This window comes from Pleurodeles waltl, chromosome 2_1 (genome assembly GCF_031143425.1).
Source record: "Pleurodeles waltl isolate 20211129_DDA chromosome 2_1, aPleWal1.hap1.20221129, whole genome shotgun sequence".
Taxonomy (NCBI): domain Eukaryota; kingdom Metazoa; phylum Chordata; class Amphibia; order Caudata; family Salamandridae; genus Pleurodeles; species Pleurodeles waltl.
This window is the reverse complement of record NC_090438.1, coordinates 60,236,603-60,259,334: the sequence shown is the minus strand read 5'-3', so window position 1 is coordinate 60,259,334 and position 22,732 is coordinate 60,236,603.

Below are 22,732 nucleotides of genomic sequence, written 5' to 3'. Positions count from 1 at the left end.
TACGGACCCTGCGGGCGGGAAATTCCTCATATTTGTGATGGAGTATCCCATCCACCACAGCCGGAATTAGGCATTTAATGGTTGATTCAAACTCTTCTAAAAAGATTGGTATATTCAGTTTATCTCTAACTTATTGTGAATGTTTCGGTTAACCACAAGAGTCTAAAAATTATCAATATTATGAGTATTAGAAGAAGGAGGATTACTGTATAAAGCGGAATAATAATCCAAAAAATAATTCTCAATTTATCAATTTCTTTGTGTGTTAGTGCAATTTTCTCATTTGGACTATTAATTGCATTGATTTGAGTTGTGCCCTTTTAAAAACTAAGATAATTTGCTAAAAGCCTTTCAGATCTGTTAGCAGCACTGACATTTAATTTAGCCTTATTATTAGAAATTTGAATGCCAGCCCTTCTCCTCAACAGAGAGTTTAACTCGTATTTGTAAGTGTATTTTGTAAGTGATATCATTGGAAGTGATAAAGAGGTATTCATATCTACCTATTTGTCCAATTCATTAAGTTTAGAGTTAAATGATTTATTATCATGTGCCATGAAAGATATGGTTACACCTGTGATGTGTGCTTTGAATGCACCCCAATGATTTACCAGTGAAGTAGAATCGTCTGGATTAAAAGAACAATAGTCATGTATTCAGATAAAAGTTTAGGCTTATTATTGTCATTGAGAGCAATACTTACATTCATATGCCATCTATGTTGAAACTGCTGAGTGGAGCCGATTTGTAAAACAAAAGAAAAGAGCGCATAATCAGAAATATCAATATTATGAATAATTGGCTCAAAGTTGAATTGATTATTTGATGTGATATTGATAAATATTCTATTCAGGAATGAAAATGATGGGGATTAGAGAAAAAAGTATAACTTTTATCTTTTGGGTGATGTAAGTGCCAACTATCTACTAGTTTGGTAGTTTCAAAAAGGTTCTGAGAGTGTAAAAAGATTTGGGGGGATGATATTTAGCCAAAGATGTTCTGTGTAGCAGGGGGTCATATATCATTTAAAAAAAAATATTTTTATTGTAAAACAAATGCTACTAGTGGGCCTGCAGCACTGGTTGTGCCACCCACATATGTAGCCCTGTAATCATGTCTCAGACCTGCCACTGCAGTGTCTGTGTGCGCAGTTTTAAACTGTAAATTCGACTTGGTAAGTGTACCCACTTGCCAGGCCTAACCCTTCCCTTTTCCTACATGTAAGACACCCCTAAGGTAGGCCCTAGGTAGCCCCATGGGCAGGGTGCAGTGTGCAGTGTATGGTTAAGGTAGGACATATACTAATGTGTTTTATATGTCCTGACAGTGAAACACTGCCAAATTCGGTTTTCACTGTTGCAAGGCCTATCTCTGGGGGCTGCCTTTAAACATGATTAAAGTGTAGATTCCCTTTGGGAGCAGACAGATATGTGAGGTTTGGGATCTCTGAACTCACAATTTAAAAATACATCTTTTAGTAAAGTTGATTTTAACATTGTGTGTTTGAAAATGCCACTTTTAGAAAGTGGTTGTTTTCTTGCTTAAACCATTTGCTCTGCCTGTTTGTGGATTCCCTGTCTGGGTTAGTTTGACAGTTGTGCTGTTTGCACCTCTCTCTAGACAGTGACACAAAGGGTGCTGGGGTGTAGCCTGCTGTAGGAGGCTGGACTGGCTTGTAGTGAGTACCAAGGGGTACTTGCACCTTGCGCCAGGCCCAGTTATCCCTTATTAGTGTATAGGGTGTCTAGCAGCTTAGGCTGATAGATAATGGTAGCTTAGCAGAGCAGCTTAGGCTGAACTAGGAGACGTGTGAAGCTACTACAGTACCACTTAGTGTCATATGCACAATATCATAAGAAAACACAATACACAGTTATACTAAAAATAAAGGTACTTTATTTTTATGACAATATGCCAAAGTATCTTAGAGTGTACCCTCAGTGAGAGGATAGGAAATATACACAAGATATATATACACAATAGCAAAAATATGCAGTATAGTCTTAGAAAACAGTGCAAACAATGTATAGTTACAATAGGATGCAATGGGGAAACATAGGGATAGGGGCAACACAAACCATATACTCCAGAAGTGGAATGTGAACCACGAATGGACCCCAAACCTATGTGACCTTGTAGAGGGTCGCTGGGACTATTAGAAAATAGTGAGAGTTAGAAAAATAACCCTCCCCAAGACCCTGAAAAGTGAGTGCAAAGTGCACTAAAGTTCCCCTAAGGACAAAAGAGTCGTGTTAGAGGAATAATGCAGGAAAGACACAAACCAGCAATGCAACAACTGTGGATTTCCAATCTAGGGTACCTGTGGAACAAGGGGACCAAGTCCAAAAGTCACAAGCAAGTCGTAGATGGGCAGATGCCCAGGAAATGCCAGCTGCGGGTGCAAAGAAGCTTCGAGTGGACAGAAGAAGCTGAGGTTTCTGCAGGAACGAAAAGAGCTAGAGACTTCCCCTTTGGTGGACGAATTCCACTCGCCTTGGAGAGTCGTGCAAAAGTGTTTTCCCGCCGGAAGGACACCAACAAGCCTTGCTACACGCAAATCGTGCATTTGGAGTTTTTGGACGCTGCTGGGGCCCAGGAGGGACCAGGAGGTCGCAAATTGGACCTGCTGAGAGAGGGGACGTCGAGCAAGACAAGGAGCCCTCACTGAAGCAGGTAGCACCCAGAGAAGTGCCAGAAACAGGCACTACAAGGATGCGTGAAACAGTGCTCGCCGAAGTTGCACAAAGGAGTCCCACGTCGCCGGAGACCAACTTAGAAAGTCGTGCAATGCAGGTTAGAGTGCCGTGGACCCAGGCTTGGCTGTGCATGAAGGATTTCCGCCGGAAGTGCACAGGGGCCGGAGTAGCTGCAAAGTCGCGGTTCCCAGCAATGCAGCCCAGCGAGGTGAGGCAAGGACTTACCTCCACCAAACTTGGGCTGAAGAGTCACTGTACTGTGCGGGTCACTGGGACAGAGTCGCTGGATTCGAGGGACCTCGCTCGTCGTGCTGAGAGGAGACCCAAGGGACCGGTGATGCAGCTTTTTGGTGCCTGCGGTTGCAGGGGGAAGATTCCGTCGACCCACGGGAGATTTCTTCGGAGCTTCTGGTGCAGAGAGGAGGCAGACTACCCCCACAGTATGCACAAGCAGGAAAACAGTCGAGAAGGCGGCAGGATCAGCGTTACAGAGTTGCAGTAGTCGTCTTTGCTACTATGTTGCAGGTTTGCAGGCTTCCAGCGCGGTCAGCGGTCGATTCCTTATCAGAAGGTGAAGAGAGAGATGCAGAGGAACTCGGCTGAGCTCATGCATTCATTATCTAAAGTTTCCCCAGAGACAGAGACCCTAAATAGCCAGAAAAGAGGGTTTGGCTACCTAGGAGAGAGGAAAGGCTACTAACACCTGAAGGAGCCTATCAGCAGGAGTCTCTGACGTCACCTGGTGGCACTGGCCACTCAGAGCAGTCCAGTGTGCCAGCAGCACCTCTGTTTCCAAGATGGCAGAGGTCTGGAGCACACTGGAGGAGCTCTGGACACCTCCCAGGGGAGGTGCAGGTCAGGGGAGTGGTCACTCCCCTTTCCTTTGTCCAGTTTCGCGCCAGAGCAGGGGCTAAGGGGTCCCTGAACCGGTGTAGACTGGCTTATGCAGAATTGGGCACATCTGTGCCCAACAAAGCATTTCCAGAGGCTGGGGGAGGCTACTCCTCCCCTGCCTTCACACCATTTTCCAAAGGGAGAGGGTGTCACACCCTCTCTCAGAGGAAGTTCTTTGTTCTGCCATCCTGGGCCAGGCCTGGCTGGACCCCAGGAGGGCAGCTGCCTGTCTGAGGGGTTGGCAGCAGCAGCAGCTGCAGTGAAACCCCAGGAAGGGCAGTCTGGCAGTACCAGGGTCTGTGCTACAGACCACTGGGATCATGGAATTGTACCAACAATGCCAGGATGGCATAGAGGGGGCAATTCCATGATCATAGACATGTTACATGGCCATATTCGGAGTTACCATGGTGAAGCTACATATAGGTAGTGACCTATATGTAGTGCACGCGTGTAATGGTGTCCCCGCACTCACAAAGTTCAGTGAATTGGCTCTGAACAATGTGGGGGCACCTTGGCTAGTGCCAGGGTGCCCTCACACTAAGTAACTTTGCACCTAACCTTTACCAGGTAAAGGTTAGACATATAGGTGACTTATAAGTTACTTAAGTGCAGTGTAAAATGGCTGTGAAATAACGTGGACGTTATTTCACTCAGGCTGCAGTGGCAGGCCTGTGTAAGAATTGTCAGAGCTCCCTATGGGTGGCAAAAGGAATGCTGCAGCCCATAGGGATCTCCTGGAACCCCAATACCCTGGGTACCTCAGTACCATATACTAGGGAATTATAAGGGTGTTCCAGTAAGCCAATGTAAATTGGTAAAAATGGTCACTAGCCTGTTAGTGACAATTTGAAAGTAATGAGAGAGCATAACCACTGAGGTTCTGGTTAGCAGAGCCTCAGTGAGACAGTTAGGCACCACACAGGGAACATATACATGCACACCTATGAGCACTGGGGCCCTGTGTGACAGGGTCCCAGTGACACATACATATAGGCCACAAACCTATGAGCACTGGGGTCCTGACCAGCAGGATACCAGTGACACATAACAACCATACTGAAAACATGGTGTTTTCACTATGAGCACTGAGGCCTGGCTATCAGGATCCCAGTGAGACAGTGAAAACAGTGACAAACACCCTGACATACACTCACAAACAGGCCAAAAGTGGGGGTAACAAGGCTAGAAAGAGGCTACCTTCTCACACAACCCCCCCCAAACGAAGGACAATAAGGCTAACCTTGGCCAGTTGAGACTTTATTGTCTAAGTGGTGATAAGTAGAGAGTAGCTCTGCAATAGACTGGTTACTCCCTTTATCATCCACTATATGGTTACTTCCCTGTGGGGATGTAAACCACCCTGTTTGAAGTTTTTTAGCTAAGCAACAATGTGAAGATGTATTTTCAGAGTTTCTATCAGTAAGTTTTAGTTTAGAGCAGTGGGAATTGTCCACTGAACCTATTTGTAGTGATGGAAATGCCAGACAGGGATGCTGTCTCAGAAAAGCCATAGCTGGGCAAAAACTTTGTCCATCTGGCTGGAAGAGAGAACAGGGATGCTGTTTCTCTTGAGTTGGAGCAGGGCAGGGATGCTGTCCTATGAGCTCCACACTAGGGCAGGGATGCTGTCCTAAGTGTTGTGAGGTAGTGCAGGGTTTCTGCACTAAAGTTTCTCTGGGAGGGTTGGAGGGATGCTCCATGTTAACTAAAATGGTGCTGTTTTTCTCACCAATGTTAGTTATCCCACAGAGAGGTACTTCCACCTCAGGGAGTCCAGCTTTGCCAGCTGATGATTCCCTTGGAACAGGTGCCACCCCAGGAGAGGTTTCTCCCACCACAGGAATAGTATCCTGAATGGTAGGGTGGTTAGGGGATACTGTGATACCCTTTTTACCTGTTGATGGAGAGGGATCCTGAGTGTTCAGGCCTTCTCTCCTTTGCTTTTTCATTTCACTTGAAATGAGAGGGAACAATTCCTCAGGGATGCCCAGCATGGCTGCATGGGCATAAAACTCTACATCAGCCCAACCTGAGGCCTCTAGGTCATTACCTAAGAGACAGTCTACAGGTAAGCTAGGTGATACCACCACCTGCTTAGGGCCAGTAACTCCACCCCAACTAAACTGAATTATAGCTAAGGGAAGAAACTTAGTGGAGTTATGGACATCAATAATCTTATACTGTTGTCCAATGATGTGTTGTTCAGGAGGCACTAGGTTTTCAGTCACCAAAGTGAAACTGGCACCTGTGTCCCTGTAGGCCAAGGCCTCAACACCATTTATTGAAACTGTCTGCCTGTACTTATCCATTGTAAGGGGACAAGCAGCCAGTGTGGCAAGGCCAATGCCACTAGGTGTGACAGAAACTGTCTTGGGACTGATTACATCAGTTTCCACTATGGACCCATAAGTGAACCCAACTACACCCTTTGCTTGACTGTTGCCAGCAGTCCCACCACTAGTACCACTACTGCTAGGGGCACTAGAGCTTGATGTATTAGTGGTGGTAGGCTCAGGGGGTTTACCTGGACAGGACTTATCCCCTGGCCTATGGCCTCTATTTTTACACACAAAGCACCAAGGCTTTTTAATGCGTGCAGGTTGGGAAGAAGAGGAAGAATTTGTTTTATCCCCACCCTCTGAAGAGTGTTTAAGATTTGAAGTGGGATCTTTGGTTTTACCCTTATCCCCATGCTTATCTTGAGATTTTTCACCATCTTTCTTCTTATTGCCATCTTTGTCACCCCCTGTATGAACTTTTCTGTTCACCCTTGTTCTGACCCATTTGTCTGCCTTCTTTCCCAATTCTTGGGGAGAGGTCAGATGAGAGTCTACCAGGTACTGGTGCAACAAATCAGACACACAATCATTAAGTATATGCTCTCTCAGGATTGTGTTATACAGGCTTTCATAATCAGTAACTTTACTGCCATGTAACCACCCCTCCAAGGCCTTCACTGCCTGGTCAATGAAATCAACCCAGTCTTGTGAAGACTCCTTTTTGGTCTCTCTGAACTTTATCCTGTACTGTTCAGTGGTTAAGCCATAACCATCCAGGAGTGCATTCTTAAGAACTTGGAAATTATTGGCATCATTTTCTTTCACTGTAAGGAGCCTATCCCTACCTTTTCCACTAAATGATAGCCATAGGATAGCAGCCCACTGCTTTTGAGGGACATCCTGTACAGCACAGGCCCTCTCAAGTGCAGCAAACCACTTGTTAATGTCATCCCCCTCCTTATAAGGGGGAACTATCTTGTGCAGATTCCTGGAATCATGCTCTTTTGCAGGATGACTATGGGGAATACTGCTGCTGCCACCATGGGTATCTAAACCCAACTTCTGTCTTTCCCTCTCTATTTCTAAAGACTGTCTATCCAAATCCAGCTGTTGCTTCTTGAGCTTCAGTCTGGTTTGTTCCACTCTCAATCTATTGAGCTCCCTTTCTAACAATCTGTCATCAGGGTGGGTGGGAGGGACATTTCTAGATACAGAGGTGTGATGGGAATGAACAGAAGGAGACCTGTCCCTTACAGAGGGCACCCTAACAGCTTGGCTACCAGCATAATGTGAGATCACATCCTCAGTATGGTGTGATTCAACCTCTGTACCAACTATGCTAGACTGTCTAGTAATGGGCAGGCTGAGAAGTTTCTTTCCTGAACCTTTTCCTGGGGGAGTCCCTGGATCAGATTGAGAACCATTAGCTACTTTTTCTACAGATTGGGCACTTATGGCCTTATCCTGTACTCTAAGCATATTAATTAACAGTTCTAAGGAAGGATTCTTCCCTACACTCAAACCTCTCTCTATGCAGAGACTCCTTGCTCCTTTCCAGCTAAGGTGATCATATGCAAGTTTGGACAGTTCAACATTTTTTCCTGTGCCAGACATTTTTTAGAGAGAGTTAAAGTGATAGAAAAAGAAAAAAAGTTTTCAGAACTTTTTGGAAAGACAGAAAAAACTTTTTTAAACTTTTAAGAACTTTTTGAAAGTTTTAGAAGTACTTTTCAGCACTTAGAAAAGAGTGAAAAGAGGAAATGCAAAACTTTTTGGCTATGTGTATATACACTGACCTTGTTTTGTATATTTTTCTCTTATGAAAAGTACAATGACAAGAGTGGTAAGTAGTCTCAAGCACTTATCCCACCGCTGCACAACCAATGTAGGAGGCTGGACTGGCTTGTAGTGAGTACCAAGGGGTACTTGCACCTTGCGCCAGGCCCAGTTATCCCTTATTAGTGTATAGGGTGTCTAGCAGCTTAGGCTGATAGATAATGGTAGCTTAGCAGAGCAGCTTAGGCTGAACTAGGAGACGTGTGAAGCTACTACAGTACCACTTAGTGTCATATGCACAATATCATAAGAAAACACAATACACAGTTATACTAAAAATAAAGGTACTTTATTTTTATGACAATATGCCAAAGTATCTTAGAGTGTACCCTCAGTGAGAGGATAGGAAATATACACAAGATATATATACACAATAGCAAAAATATGCAGTATAGTCTTAGAAAACAGTGCAAACAATGTATAGTTACAATAGGATGCAATGGGGAAACATAGGGATAGGGGCAACACAAACCATATACTCCAGAAGTGGAATGTGAACCACGAATGGACCCCAAACCTATGTGACCTTGTAGAGGGTCGCTGGGACTATTAGAAAATAGTGAGAGTTAGAAAAATAACCCTCCCCAAGACCCTGAAAAGTGAGTGCAAAGTGCACTAAAGTTCCCCTAAGGACAAAAGAGTCGTGTTAGAGGAATAATGCAGGAAAGACACAAACCAGCAATGCAACAACTGTGGATTTCCAATCTAGGGTACCTGTGGAACAAGGGGACCAAGTCCAAAAGTCACAAGCAAGTCGTAGATGGGCAGATGCCCAGGAAATGCCAGCTGCGGGTGCAAAGAAGCTTCAAGTGGACAGAAGAAGCTGAGGTTTCTGCAGGAACGAAAAGAGCTAGAGACTTCCCCTTTGGTGGACGAATTCCTCTTGCCTTGGAGAGTCGTGCAGAAGTGTTTTCCCGCCGGAAGGACGCCAACAAGCCTTGCTACACGCAAATCGTGCGTTTGGAGTTTTTGGACGCTGCTGGGGCCCAGGAGGGACCAGGAGGTCGCAAATTGGATCTGCTGAGAGAGGGGACGTCGAGCAAGACAAAGAGCCCTCACTGAAGCAGGTAGCACCCGGAGAAGTGGCAGAAACAGGCACTACAAGGATGCGTGAAACGGTGCTCGCCGAAGTTGCACAAAGGAGTCCCACGTCGCCGGAGACCAACTTAGAAAGTCGTGCAATGCAGGTTAGAGTGCTGTGGACCCAGGCTTGGCTGTGCACGAAGGATTTCCGCCGGAAGTGCACAGGGGCCGGAGTAGCTGCAAAGTCGCGGTTCCCAGCAATGCAGCCCAGCGAGGTGAGGCAAGGACTTACCTCCACCAAACTTGGGCTGAAGAGTCACTGTACTGTGCGGGTCACTGGGACAGAGTCGCTGGATTCGAGGGACCTCGCTCGTTGTGCTGAGAGGAGACCCAAGGGACCGGTGATGCAGCTTTTTGGTGCCTGCGGTTGCAGGGGGAAGATTCCGTCGACCCACGGGAGATTTCTTCGGAGCTTCTGGTGCAGAGAGGAGGCAGACTACCCCCACAGCATGCACAAGCAGGAAAACAGTCGAGAAGGCGGCAGGATCAGCGTTACAGAGTTGCAGTAGTCGTCTTTGCTACTATGTTGCAGGTTTGCAGGCTTCCAGCGCGGTCAGCGGTCCATTCCTTATCAGAAGGTGAAGAGAGAGATGCAGAGGAACTCGGCTGAGCTCATGCATTCGTTATCTAAAGTTTCCCCAGAGACAGAGACCCTAAATAGCCAGAAAAGAGGGTTTGGCTACCTAGGAGAGAGGAAAGGCTACTAACACCTGAAGGAGCCTATCAGCAGGAGTCTCTGACGTCACCTGGTGGCACTGGCCACTCAGAGCAGTCCAGTGTGCCAGCAGCACCTCTGTTTCCAAGATGGCAGAGGTCTGGAGCACACTGGAGGAGCTCTGGACACCTCCCAGGGGAGGTGCAGGTCAGGGGAGTGGTCACTCCCCTTTCCTTTGTCCAGTTTCGCGCCAGAGCAGGGGCTAAGGGGTCCCTGAACCGGTGTAGACTGGCTTATGCAGAATTGGGCACATCTGTGCCCAACAAAGCATTTCCAGAGGCTGGGGGAGGCTACTCCTCCCCTGCCTTCACACCATTTTCCAAAGGGAGAGGGTGTCACACCCTCTCTCAGAGGAAGTTCTTTGTTCTGCCATCCTGGGCCAGGCCTGGCTGGACCCCAGGAGGGCAGCTGCCTGTCTGAGGGGTTGGCAGCAGCAGCAGCTGCAGTGAAACCCCAGGAAGGGCAGTCTGGCAGTACCAGGGTCTGTGCTACAGACCACTGGGATCATGGAATTGTACCAACAATGCCAGGATGGCATAGAGGGGGCAATTCCATGATCATAGACATGTTACATGGCCATATTCGGAGTTACCATGGTGAAGCTACATATAGGTAGTGACCTATATGTAGTGCACGCGTGTAATGGTGTCCCCGCACTCACAAAGTTCAGTGAATTGGCTCTGAACAATGTGGGGGCACCTTGGCTAGTGCCAGGGTGCCCTCACACTAAGTAACTTTGCACCTAACCTTTACCAGGTAAAGGTTAGACATATAGGTGACTTATAAGTTACTTAAGTGCAGTGTAAAATGGCTGTGAAATAACGTGGACGTTATTTCACTCAGGCTGCAGTGGCAGGCCTGTGTAAGAATTGTCAGAGCTCCCTATGGGTGGCAAAAGGAATGCTGCAGCCCATAGGGATCTCCTGGAACCCCAATACCCTGGGTACCTCAGTACCATATACTAGGGAATTATAAGGGTGTTCCAGTAAGCCAATGTAAATTGGTAAAAATGGTCACTAGCCTGTTAGTGACAATTTGAAAGTAATGAGAGAGCATAACCACTGAGGTTCTGGTTAGCAGAGCCTCAGTGAGACAGTTAGGCACCACACAGGGAACATATACATGCACACCTATGAGCACTGGGGCCCTGTGTGACAGGGTCCCAGTGACACATACATATAGGCCACAAACCTATGAGCACTGGGGTCCTGACCAGCAGGATACCAGTGACACATAACAACCATACTGAAAACATGGTGTTTTCACTATGAGCACTGAGGCCTGGCTATCAGGATCCCAGTGAGACAGTGAAAACAGTGACAAACACCCTGACATACACTCACAAACAGGCCAAAAGTGGGGGTAACAAGGCTAGAAAGAGGCTACCTTCTCACACCTGCATAACCTGATGAGCCATCTGTGCTAGAATGGAGGGGAGGATGGGTCACTTGCACCTGAAAGGGCTGTGCCTGCCCTCACACAATGCAGACTCCAACCCCCTGGTGGGTGTCTGAGGCCTTGCCTGGGAAAGGACAGATTTCACAAACAAGTGAGACTTTCCTTTGAAGTTAGCCAACTTCAAAGGCCAAAATGGGTATTAGAAGAGCACCCAAAACCACAGACTTTAGACAGTTCTTGGGGTAGACACTCTACCTCACAGACACTTCTGAACAAGAAACCTGCTGGTAAAGAATCCCTGAACCAGACCTGCCAAGAGGAACTACCTGGCTGTCCAAAGGATTCACCTGGAGTGCTTTTCTGAGAAGGACTGCTGCCTTGCTGTTGCCCTGCTGCCTTGCTGCTCTCTGGCTGTGCTGAGAATTTCTCTCCAAGGGCTTGGATAGAGCTTGCCTCCTGTCCCCTGAAGTCGCAGGACCAAAAATACTTCACTCCTGCAACTGGACTCCTTGTGCGGTGAAACTTCAACGCACAGCCTGCTAAAAATGACACACAGTCTGCATTGCGGTGAGAAAATCACTGCACGCCGAACCGGAACAACGCAGCCAAACTTCGCAGTGAGAAGATCGACAAAGCGCCAGCGTAGCGACTGGAAATCCGACTCACGGCCCACTGGATTGACGCACAGCCGACCTGGAATGATGCCGCCTGACTTCCAGAGAGGAATCGACGCAGCGCCTGCCGTGCGGGAGAAATTTCCACGCAACGCCCACTGGATCGTTGCAGCGCTTGTGACTTTACTCCGCAACCCCAGGATTCCATGCATCGTCCCTGGGGCACCAGAAAACCCTGCAACCTGAAGAGGAACCAAGTCCGCGCGCCGGAAATCAACGCAAAGTCTTCCCCTGAGTGGAAAATAACGACGCAAGTCGGTGTGTGAAGGAGCAAAACCGATGCACACCTCCCCATTTTCCACACATCACCTCCTCTGCGGTCCCTTGCAGAGATTTTGAACACAAACCAGGTACTTTGTGCTTGCAAGAGACATTTATTGTTTTTTAGAGACATTTATTGTTTTTCAGAGACTTAAGACACTTTGGGGGTCATTCTGACCATGGCGGTAATTACCGCCATGGCGGAGGTCGGCGGTAGCACCGCCAACAGGCTGGCGGTGCACCGCTGGGCATTCTGACCGCGGCGGTTCAGCCGCGGCCAGAAACGGAAAGTCGGCGGTGTACCGCCGACTTTCCGCTGCCCGTCAGAATCCTCCATGGCGGCGATGGGGATTCTGACACCCCCTACCCCCATCCTGTTCATGGCGGCTCTCCCGCCATGAACAGGATGGCGGTAGGGGGTGCCGCGGGGCCCCTGGGGGCCCCTGCCGTGCCCATGCCAATGGCATGGGCACGGCAGGGGCCCCCGTAAGAGGGCCCCAAAAAGTATTTCAGTGTCTGCCCAGCAGACACTGAAATACGCGACGGGTGCAACTGCACCCGTCGCACCTTCCCACTCCGCCGGCTCAATTCTGAGCCGGCATCCTGGTGGGAAGGTTGATTTGCCCTGTGCTGGCGGGCGGTCTTTTGGCGGCCGCCCGCCAGCACAGGGCAAATGTCAGAATCACCGCCGCGGTCTTTCGACCGCGGTGCGGTGTTCTGATGGCGGTACCTTGGCGGACGGCCTCCGCCGTCCGCCAAGGTCAGAATGACCCCCTTTATATCACTTTTACAGTGATATCTCAACATTTACTTATTGCATTTTAATCGTTTTGACCTGCATCATATCAGATAAATATTATATATTTTTCTAAACACTGTGTGGTGTATTTTTGTGGTGCTACACTGTGTTATTGCATGCTTTATTGCTCAAATACTTTACACATTACCTTCTAAGTTAAGCCTGACTGCTCAGTGCCAAGCTACCAGATGGTGGGCACGGGATAATTTGGATTGTGTGTGACTTACCGTGACAAGAGTGAGGGTCCTTGCTTGGACAGGGGGTAAACTGGCTGCCAACCAAAGACCCCATTTCTAACACTGCCCCTTCCTGTACAGTACTGAGTGGTATCCTCTGTCTCCCTTTCAACTGGCAATCAACCCAATATGCAGGTTCATCTCTATTTGAGACTACCAATCGTTGATTGTAATGAATTGGTCTGCCCAATAATATTTCCATATATCCGGGACTGCTAGGCCTCCTTCAAATCCCCCCACTGTAGTTTACATAATGCTATTCTTCAACTACCTACCTACTACTAGACTTATCAGAAGTGGATCTGTATGTAGTCTTATAGTAGGCTGGAAAAGCCTCTGCTATATCCTTCTCTGTTTTATGTATGGACCCCTTCAGATTATGAATTTCTAGGACCAAATTTCTTGACTTGTCCATCTTATCTAGCCAGGCTATCTGTTTGTTTGGCTTGTCACCCAAGTCATACAATCTGCGTTGTGTCACTAGCGCATGTGTAAAGGCTGCATTTTCAGAGAGGTTCAATTTCCGTTGCTTGAGGCGTAGTTGGTGACAAAGGTGTAAATCTGGTGTTTTCTCCATTTAATACTTAAGCTTCTAGGAGGGGGATTTCACTCTATAGTTCCTCACATCCTTCTTTTTCCTGCCTTTCAGAGCTTGGGCGTGACCCCGGATGACTACCTTAAAGGATGCCCATAGAGTGCAGTCAGAGTCAACTGTTCCCTCATTTCCTGGAAGTATTGGACTGTCCATATCCTCATCTTGTCCATAAATGTTTTTGTCTTTCAAGTGCCAAGGGTCGATTCTTGGAGGCAATGTGGTGTCCTTGGTAGGACCCTGTAGTAACAGCCCCACTGGGGAGTGCTCCAATATGCTCCGTGCTCTATGTGTTGCATTGCAGAGCAGGCATGTGTGTATATGGAGGGTGAAGATGTGATCCAAGTGGGATAACTGCCATGTGCTGCAGAGCGATACATGAATTGTCGTGACTTTGGGTTATGTTCGCGCCACAATTCTACTAGCCCTATTCACAAATTCTTCCAGTAAAGTGGATAATGAAGGTTTGTTAGCATCTGCAACTTTTGACTTGACTTGACAATAGCTAAGATACTGGAAAATGGTCATGAAAAAAGGAAAGAAATCAGAAAAGAATAAGTAGAATGGTTAAGACCTCAGCCACACCTTTTCCTGGAAATAGTTCCTCCCTCCTGACAGGAACTTCAGTAACAGTGAAGAGAGGAGACTGGGCATCTTATTATAATATATTCCGGAAGGAAGACTCAAACCATATAGATGAGTTTTCCCTTTACTCTGAGTAGTATTCTGCCCATGTGATTCAGAATTCAGTCAAATCATCATAACTTGTTGGACCTCAGTGTTGTATGTGATGAGGGCACAGTTCTGCAGAAGGTCAGTGGAAAGTCTTGACATGGCACAGAGCACTTTGGGGCTGATTTAGATCTTGATGGGATTTATGCCATCCCTCCGCAATAGCGGTCCCAAGTACTCCGTCAAGCTAGAGGAGTTCTGACCGCCGTATTTAGATGTACTGGAGCTGAACCGCCGACCTCCTTGACGGAGTATTCCCCATCACGTAAGAGCTGCCCCGCCATCACAATGGTGGACTCCTATGCTGGCGAGCAGTACTCCATTGCAGTCAGGCTGGCGGGTTACCGCTGACAATATTTAGATGTCACAGTTGTGCAGGCATTGTTCTGGTTGTGGATTGCTGACAGAGGGAGCCCATTGTGAGAGACAATTTACATTGTACAATGGCAGTGGCTATGGAAAAGAGGCAAGCAACACACCGCCCATGTACTTTAGCCATATGTGTCCACCTGCATAATACACTACACAACACACTACATGCACACTATCATCCTGTGCACCATTTCATCACAACACAACATATACATGCAGGAAACGCACAATGCCATACATCCTACATACAACAAAAACACACTATTGATACTACAACCATATACAACACAGCCACAGCTACCAACACAATGACACACTCATCTACACACACACAATCACACAAGGCACAACCACACACATCACAACAATGACCTCAACCAAATAACAACACTCACCTAAATGTTGCACACAGCAACACAACACACAACCAAACATACACAACAAACACCAGACCCACATGCAAGTGTCACACGTACAGACACACATCACCACTCTAGCTCCCTCTACCTCAACCAGCCAATACGCTCCCACCCCTCCCAAGTGAAAGCTTTGAGGTGCCAGATATGTGCCCAATAGATGGCATTCGTGAGGAGAACACCCCTGGACTATAGGCAGAAAACAAGTGAAGGGCAACAAAGGCAGGGAGAACTGTACCATCCAAACAATTTTCACTGTCACAAATAAGTTACATTGCCAAAAACAAATGCATGAGAGTAGGAGTACGCCTGAAAATCTGAGTCAAACTTTCACACAGTGTGTCCCACATTGTGTGTTACAATACAAGCCATTGTTATTCCAATGATATACAGGTAGTCACTCACATTCACAACTGGAAGCACTATATTTCACTTACAGGTCCCATTGCAAAGTACACACGAGGACACAGTTTACAATTGTGATATTCAATTTATTTTTGCTGCGGGCGTTCATTTGAAAATGAATACTTACACTAAAATAAAAATGGTGTATGTCATCAATGTATTTTATATACAGATGTGTCTCCATTAATGTCTGGCACAGATGTTTTACAGGTATATGCATGTAACAAGTTGTTTAAGAAAGGTTACTGTAACCTGTATATTACTGCACTGGTTCAAAGCTAATGTTAAGTGACCAAACAACGTTTGCTAGTGATATGTAATGCTGACCTTCGAGCCCAGCGATGATAGGGTTTTGTTTCCTCTGTGGTCCAGTGGCAGCAGCAACGCCATGTCTTCTCCACTCAGGTCCAGTCAAAAATCAAAGTGGAAATGGGAAAAAGGTGGGTTTTAACCTCATTGCCTTTCGAATCCACCAGCTCAGGTGTGGAGGTAACACTGCTACAGTTGCCTTGGCTGGAAGGCAAATCGTAATCTGCTCACTGACAAAAGTGGCTGGAGTCCCGCTGCCAGTCACTGTATACAGTTGTGCTGTTGACATGGATGGGAAGTTCTGGCGGAGTCCGCGGGACACAGGCAGCCTATTGTCTATGGGACCGCCAGCATTCAAACAGAGCAGGCGGCAGGCGGGAAATCCGAACGAAAGCCAACGGCGAGACCGATTCTGCCAAGATCTAAAAATCAGTCCCTTAGTTCCCTAAAGTTTTTAGTTGGGCTGTCTTTCTGTAAGGGAGTGCCAACACAATCATATTCTAGCATTCCTTCAAGTGGTGTCTGATCTCCCAATGGTCCTTGTTCAAAATGCATCCTCAACTAGCAGTTAAGAATACTGCCTAACACAAATCAATAAAATGCATTCAAAAACTATGTGGGCCAATGGACCTGTAAAGCCACACACTGATAGAAGTGCCAGCGACACTTCTCTGCCATTTCGTCTCATCGATGTATCAGTCCATATGCGAATATCAGTCCCTAATTTGATCCCCTGTGAGCCACAGTCCTCAAGCTAAGCATGAAGCACATCTGTGGATATATTATTCATAGACCACATGCTTATTTTAAACGCCATCTCTGCCTTCCGTATCTCCCACAGAATGGTACCATCATTCATCTGCTCCTCTCAAAGGATGTACTCTTTCTACTGAAACAATGATAATGGATACCAACATGTCAGAGGGTTTTCTTTTGTTCTGCCAATCCTCGGGTCATCACTATGTGGACGTTCATTGCTGTTTACATCACCCTTATTTATATTCAAAACACACACAAAAATGAAATCTACATATCATCACTCCCTACATCAGCTTTAACATTTCTGACCCTGGTGCTTCTCATTTTCTAGTTTCTTGTACTTCAAGTTAAGCATTTTGGTTTGTGCCTCTGCCACTGTCATACATAATAGGATTGCTTTGCCCACCTCCTCAAGTCCATTACCATCTCCTCGGTCAACAGTTGATTTGACATCAATACACAAAATTGTGATCATCCCCATGAATACTTTCTCCTCAACATCATTCTTCCATCCCTTTACAAGTCCATGAGACAGACTTTAAAACCTAATTTTGATACTGTCTTAATTTTTTGTAGAGGTCATGTCGTTGTGAGCCAATGGTGGTCTTGGCTTTGCCTCAGTTCCTCAATGAAAAAAGCCTAATTAGAACATTGGAATGTTGGCAGCTCCATTGAAAACAATGTGTTGGATCAACACATTAAGTATCATAGAATTGAGAAGGAATGCAATATGTCAATTCTCCTGCATTTGGCTGCTACAGACACAGAGGAAGGCAAACACTGCCACAGTAGAACATTAAACACCTGGCGTCGCTCAAGTATGATTTATGAGCCCTCAAAATCTTTATTTATGTATTTTGGGATATATTTATATAGCACAAACCTAGCTAAAGGGCAGCAAAGCTATTGTCTTTTCATTTACTTGTGATATCCTTCAGACGCCTTGTGGTTGAGCCCTGCGTTTTCCCCTGTGCCAAATTAAGCGGTCTGCGCCAACGCAGACATCCTTGAACCAAGGTGTCCCTTCCTGCACATAAACAATCACTAATGGCGATTTGGCACTTGTGTGTGTGCTGCAAAATGCAGCACACATAGAAGTACCAAAGCGTCATTTCGGAATGATTGTTTATGTGCAGGAAGGAATACCTTCCTGCACATAAACAATCATCCATGGAAATTTGCTTCTTCTATGTGTGCTGCAGAATGCAGCAAACATAGAAAAAGCAAAAAACGAGGAGGAATAAAAGCATTGCTCCTTGTGTTGCATGTTTTAGTCTTTGGCACTACCTCAGCTTTACGACAACTCGTAAATCTGAAGCAGCGTCAAAAGCAATAGGTGTTGTGTGGAACACCCACTGCAACACCCATTGCACGCCCTTCTGATGCAGAGAACTGCATCGTAGGGGCCCATATTTACATGGAGGAGTAAAACCACAAAAAGTGGACTTACACCTCCTTTTAAATATGGAGCAGTGGTTAGCGCTACCGGAGCGTCACAAAAAGTGAAACTCCTGTAGCACTATGGGCTGTTAAATCTGCCCCTTAGTCTCTAAAGTGTGTGGTTGGACTGTCTTCCTGCACAGGAGTGACAACACAATCATATTCTCGTGTTCCCTCAAGTGGTGTCCGATCTCCCAATGGCCCTTGTTCACAATTCATCCTCAAATAGCATCCGAGACAACAAGGAAGAAGGATGAAGGGTAAAGCTGGTGTCAAAATTCTCATCAACATAGGTAGACTTCTCCATTCTGAATGGTTCTGATGACGATGACATGCTTAGGAGCCAAGGGGCCACCACTTGCTCTTGCATAAGTGGACCATCAAAGGCCCGTTGGCCATTTCTCACAGTGAAATATTTAGGCCTTCAGTCCTTTTTGCATCATTGTTGTTCATAATCTCTGCACCACAGTCAAGGTCCTCACTGAAGAGAACTCGAACCACCTGCTGCAAAGATGCGCTGTCCAGTTTAATGTATTCACACTAAGAGCAATCCTAAATGAAGATGTCATAAATGAAGTGGGCACCTACATGGGTGCTTGGCAGTTGTTCAGTAGTCCTTCAGATACCTGCATTAATTTGCATATCTTGTCTCCTATTATCATATTTGTATACCACTGTGAGCCACTTTGTTATCACACTGGAAGCAGTGGACCATCACTTCTTGGACCATATACAACTACATCTCAAACCAGTAATGAATCTCAGACACTTTTAGACCAGTTAGAAAAATCTAAAGAGAAGCAATTTTTACCATACCTTAATGCATGAACGATAACAGATTATTTAAATGCTGGTGTGATTCCATTTACAGGTCCGCAATGCATCAGTGATCTTTGTTAATGCCCCTAAGATCAGGCAAGGCTTCCACAACTTGCCCCTGGCCCTGTATGGTGCTTGGTATAGACACAGCCCTGAGATATTGCCAAGAAAGATCTACAGGAAATAGCAGAATTCGAGGGACAAATCCTGGAATCCAAGGCAGTATGTTTTACAAAACAACCTTTCAAAGATTGGAAAAGATAGCATCTGACCTACTACTATTGAGCAAAACTAAAAGTTCACCAACGTCCATAAGAGGAAAAAAAAAAAAAAATATTTACTGATCCATATTCCTTGGTCGATGTTTACACACACCCCTCAACACAATTACCAGACCTCTGGAAAGCAATGCTACTGGTGCAGATACAAACACCCAAGATCAGTTACTTTGGTTGATTCTTCAGCTAGCTCAGGTAATGAATTTATCTCCCAGAAAGGAACCAGTACTGGTACCTCAGGCCTAATCCCACAAAACCTGTTTAGACAGGCATCAGTAAAGTCGGAGAGGCCGAGTGAAAGGCCAATACTGCAATCAAACATCAGTTGAATGACAGTCACTGTGAAAATTGTAAGAATGGTGTCCACCACAGTAGACACAGTCGCGGCTCGCACAATGCTGAAGGGGCGGGGTGGAACACGGGGGGAGGGAGGGCGGATTAAATTAGAAATTAAAAAAACACACTTACCTGTGCCGCTGCGACCGTGCTGCTCCTCTCCTTTTCCCTGCCTGCAGGCACGTGCTCCCAGCCTGCCCTGCATCAGTCCTGACGCTGCTCGGAGCAGCGTCACAATTTGCTATGAGTGCCCAGCGAGGGCGTTCCCAGGGAGACTGGGATCCTGTGCAGGCTCTCTCCAGCCTGGGCAAACATACATGCGCTCTGAGGGGGAGTGCTGAGCATTTCCCCTCATTGCTCGTCACCCCCGTGGCCCTGCCCTTTTTCCCCCAAAACAATAATAAACAAAATTAATTATTGTTTTTGTGGAAAAGGTTTGCAGCTGCCACTGCTGGCAGGGGGCGACACTCCTCCGCCCTTATGGAGGAGCCGCCCCTTAGTAGACAACACAGTGGACATGACCATCCTTGCCCTCGATCTTAACCTGTCACAGCATGGTCTGTACTCTAATAAGATCTTCTAAGAAGGGTCGTTTCGTTTTGTACTGAATGAAAGGACAGATTTTTGAATCTACACCATGAATTGGTCTAATTCTTTTGAAAATAATGAGGACGTTTTTTGCTTACAGCCCATACTGTGGTCTTTCTAACATTACCGGCTTATGACCTCCCTCTACCTTCAATTTTTCAAGGTCAGTAATGCCATAGAAGATTCTAGCATTTGAAAACTCAGCGGCGTAGTTATGAGCCTCTTGCTCCGCCATTGATTTACTTATTCTGATGCAACAGCGGTGCAAACATTGCAATCATATCTATGAAGTCAAGCAAAGCCACGTGGTGTGGCTTTGAATTGCCTCATAGATATGGAATAGGGCAAGGCAGTGCAAATCTGTGCATTACCTTACTCTGCGCCAGGTAGGCGTTCCATGGGCACTGGAGTGGGTGTTCCCACGCAACATCCATGGATTGTGCTGCATCTCCAGAATTACAAGAGCCTGTAAACTTGGGGATGGGCCAAAACCTTACGCCTCCCCAGGGGAAGTGCAACAAGGAGGAATATCTTTAGTTCTTCTCATTGTTTCCTCTTTCTAAATGTGACTGCATTCTATATTACACATAGGAAGAGGAAAAAGGCTCTCAGATTGTTTCTGTGCAGGAAGGTGTCCCTTCTTGCACAAAAACAATCCTGCCTACAGCGCAGACACCCTTGCACCAGTGCAATGGGAAAGGAGAAGAATGCGTCGTACTGCATAGATACAGAGCATTCCTGCTCTTTCCCTTTGATGCAGGGAAGCACAGCAAGGTGACTTGCTGCACTGCCCTGCGTCTAGAGCTCATAAAACTGGGCCTAAAAGACACAAGAGAGAGGATGTTTTTATGACACATCAGTAGTGAATTTATGACATTGAATAATCCAAGAGAAAACCTCAGCATAATAATCAAACTATGGATGAACTAAACACTGCTGTTGCCCTGTGTCCTCTTGTTACATATGACATGACATTCCAGGGGCAGCTCCTCAGTGAAGGTGGAGGAGCTTCGTCTCTATAACCCTCCCTCCCCCCTGCTAGGATAGGCAAAAGTTGAAAAAAATGCTGATAAAACAGGTTTTAAAAGAGTCTTGGGGGCGGGGTCATCATTATGATGAGAGGCACAGAGGAGGAATGGTGGCACTGCTGTCAGTGCACATGTGTGTTTGGCTGTCTGTCTCAGGACGGCCAAACCGACATGCGCACAGAGCTGACTCTAAACCCGAGCTGTGTTGCCCTGGTTGGAGACAGGAGGCACAAGCTCCCAATCCCCGTTAGAGTGCAAATCGGATGCAGTCAGGCCAATCCCGTCTCTTATGGTGCCAGCAGCATGAGAGCATCATCTGGAATGGAATATATTTATATTGCCATCACTTGAAGGCGATGATATACGTTTCGTTACCCACTATTTTCTGACTGTAAGAGCTGGGAATGTATCAGACTCATTGCTGATCCATGCCGTCTTTATGATTTACCACCAAAAAATAGCTCATGCTGAAGCTGATGGGGTATGGATTTCTCTACATGGAAACGTGTGCTTCAAACGTGCAAACGTGAGGGATGTTTGCATTTAATTTCATATAGGCAGAAAATAAAACTTTAGAGTAAGGTGGTTCCACATACATTTCAGATATTTGTAGATTAAGGTAATTAGGGATTTTTGTAAAAGCTTTAAAAGTGTAGTATGAACTGTAACGTTGTGTGGACTCTTCATGCCCCTGGGCAGTCCTGTAACCTGTGAGGCTACTGTTTGACAGATAAGATATTCCTGAATACTGGGAAAGAACTGTCTGTAACAGACATTATTATATACTTCATTGCCTTAATGGAGCTCTCAGCATTCCAAGATTCTTTGCCGCCTCCCAAAATTAAAGACAATAAAAGATATTTGCTTTTTAATCTGTGTCTTTCATAGATATATGCGAATCCTGCATGATAGCTAGGAACCTGAGGCTAGTTTGGCCCCACTACAAATGTAGATAACTAAACAGATGAAGAACGGTTTTCCTTGTCAGATCACTCTGCCGTGAGCTGATATCTAAACCTGAAAATTCCTTTCTTTTTCATGCTCAATTTGTCAAAGTTGTAAGTGCCTCCAGGAATAGAGATGAATGCGCAATTCTGCTTTTGATACTGAAATATCTTAACATTAGGATATATGGACAATCAAGTGATATAAATATAAATTTCGCTTCTGTACTTGCAAACGCCTCTGCAGGCCTCAGAGAATGAGACAGCAAGATATCCGAATTGTCTGTTCGGCTGAAAAAAGTTTATTGTTAGAAACGTGTAGGAGTCTCTTTGAAAAAAATGTCTTAATATGACACATTGTTGAATGAGAATGCTGTTCGGCAGAAAAGTGCACAAGGTTTGCAAAAGTTAACATTTTCAGATGAAGCAAAGTAGTCTAATGTCCTCATTACGAGGTAGTGGTAGAGGGAGGTAGTGACCTTACCAGGTAAATACTCATAACCAGTGTGAGGTATTTACCATATCAAACTAAAAAACTTCATATTTCGGCGCACATTTATACTTTTTGATGCAAAACTGCACTAACGCAGTTTAATGTCATATATCTTAGCGCCTGCTAGCGCCACTCCTGAGCACAAGCCGGGCACCATATTAGTGGAATGGGGCAAGCAGGTGCAGAGGAATGGTGAGCGTGAAAAAAATTACATTAACCATTGCGCCCTGTCGTAAAGAAAAATGACGTTAATGCTGCAAAAGTGGTGCAAAACCGTTTTGCAGCACATTAACATGTCGCAAAAGGGTTACCGCCATTTTTAGCCCGCATTAGCGCCAAATTTGAAC